At 41.0% G+C, this 2,419-nt stretch overlaps 1 protein-coding gene across 2 annotated transcripts in view; it reads right to left on the bottom strand.

Moving 5' to 3' along the window:
- Positions 1 to 2,419, bottom strand: part of LOC101343223 (rho-associated protein kinase 1) — a 66,453-nt gene that overhangs the window by 58,550 nt on the left and 5,484 nt on the right. The gene's annotated exons all lie outside the window — the stretch shown is intronic.

Genomic DNA, 2,419 nt, shown 5'->3' with positions numbered 1-2,419 from the left:
TGTTTAAACCTTTTCTTAAGTTCTTATAATAGTGGTCTTATACAGTATTTGTCCTTTTGCGTCTGACTAATTTCACTCAGCATAATGCCCTCCAGATTCATCCATGTTGTAAGATGTTTTGCAGATTCATCATTGTTCTTTATTGCTGCGTAGTATTTCCTTGTGTAACTATACCATAATTTGTTTATCTATTTGTCCGTTGATGGGCACGTAGGTTGTTTCCATCTTTTTTGCTACTGTGAACAGTGCCGCAATGAACACGAGTGTGCATATATTTATTTGTCTGACAGCTCTTATTTCTCTAGGATATATTCCAAGGAGTGAGATTGTTGGATCATATGGTACTTCTATTTTTAGCTTTTTAATGAAGTGCCAGATCGATTTCCAAAGTGGTCGTACCATTTTACGTTCCCACCAGCAGTGTGTAAGTGTTCCAGTCTCTCCACAGCCTCTCCAACATTATTTTGTGTTTTTTGGATTAATGCTATCAGCATTAGTATTCTTTAAAGCTTCCTAGGAGATTTTTATCTTAAGACTCCACCCAGAGACCCTCTTTTTAGAGTTGTTTTTCTGGGTTTTCCCATCCTTAAGCAAAAACATCTTTTAAGGATGCCTAGAAGACAGATTATAGGGTCGCTATGAATCAGAATCAACTTGACAGCAACGGTTTGGTTTTTTTTCTTAAAGAAAGATTCAGTAAAATTTGACACACACTATCCAAGGTCTTTCCAATTCTAAGATTTTACCTATCCTAATTTTTTTTTAACTTTTTATTTTGAAATAATTATATCTTCACAGGAAGTTGCAAAGATAGTACAGAGAGGGCCCATGTATGCTTCCCTCAGCTTTCCCCAGTAGTTACATTACAGTAATAATAGTACAATAGCAAAATCAGGAAATCGACATTGGTCTAAAGTGTGTATAGCTCAGTCATTTTATCATATGTGTAGATTCATGTAACTACCTCAATCAAGATGCAGAATTATTCCATCATCACAATGATCTCCTTTATAGCCACACCCATCCCCCTTCCCCCACCATACCTATCTCTGGCAACCAATAATCTGTTCTCCATCTCTATAATTTTATCATTTTGAGAATGTAACATAAATGGAATGATACAGCATGTGACCTTCTGAGATTGGCTTTTTTTTTTCACTCAGCATAAACCCAAACCAAACCCACTGTCCTCGAGTTGATTCCAACTCATAGTGACCCTATAGGACAGAGCAGAAGTGCCCCATAGGGCTTCCAAGGAGCGGCTGGTGGATCTGAACTGCCAACCTTTTGGTTAACAGCTGAGTTCTTAACCACTGTGTCACAGGGCTCCATGCCCTTGAAATACATTTGAGTTGAGTGTACTGGCAGTTCATTCCTTTTTTGTTGCTGAGTAGTATTCCATGGTACAGATATATCAAAGTTTACTTAACTATTCACCTATTGTAGGACATTTTGGTTGTTTCCAGTTTGGGGCTATTACAAATAAAACGGCTATGAACAATATATCCTATGTATCAGGTTTTTGAGAGCATACAAGTTTTCATTTTTCTGAGATAAATGCCCAAGAGTACAATTGCTAGGTAGCATGGTGGTTGCATGCTTAGTTTTTTAAGAAACTGTTACACTGTTTTCCAGAATGGAAAATGTAACATACGAGTGATCTGGTTTCTCCACATCCTCACTAGCATTTAGTATTGTCGCTATTTTTATTTGTTCTAATGATTATATAGTGATATCTCAAGGTGGTTTTAATTTGCATTTCCTAATGGCTAGTGATGCCTCATTTCTGCCAGGTTTAAGTGGAAGTCCAGGTTCCCCACTTGGCCTCTGCTGACACCCAAGGGGAGGGAGGGAGGGACTCCTCGATACTACTGGGTGGAAGTGGAAGTTCTGACACCCCACTAGGCCTCCAATGATAATACCATCGCTTGGGAGGGAAGAACTGGAACGTCATTACTGCTCCCGGAGTGACCTCCACAGACACCACAATGTGTGTGTGTATCCTCCGCATTGCAGTGGTGAAAGTTGTGATTCTATACTAGGCCTCCTCTGACATCACCCCAGCAGGGAGTGGGAGGGGCACCTCGTTACTGCTGGGTGGAAGCTTAAGTCTAGGGTCTCCACATGGTCTCCACTGACTGTTGGGGTAAGTGGGAGGTTTGTTGCCAGCCAGTGGAGATGAAAGTCCCTCTACTGAGCCTTCTCTGACACCACACCAGCAGGGTGTTGAAGTGTGTTACAACCTGTCAAAGGCAGGAGTCTCCCTCAGTCTTTGCTGGGAGATGTGGCGGGGAGAGGGGCTGCAGTTCTTCTGTGGTGTTTGGTTAGAGTATAGTAGTGATTGTGTAAAAGTTTTATGACTTGCTAGCCTGTCCCCTTTAACAGTCCTTTGGTTAGGGAAAGCAGAGTTTTCTTGGGG

The sequence above is a fragment of the Trichechus manatus genome, unplaced genomic scaffold (genome assembly GCF_000243295.1).
Source record: "Trichechus manatus latirostris isolate Lorelei unplaced genomic scaffold, TriManLat1.0 scaffold00256, whole genome shotgun sequence".
NCBI classification, from domain to species: Eukaryota; Metazoa; Chordata; class Mammalia; order Sirenia; family Trichechidae; genus Trichechus; species Trichechus manatus.
Note: the sequence above shows the minus strand (reverse complement) of the source record. Positions and strands in the feature narration are given on the sequence as shown.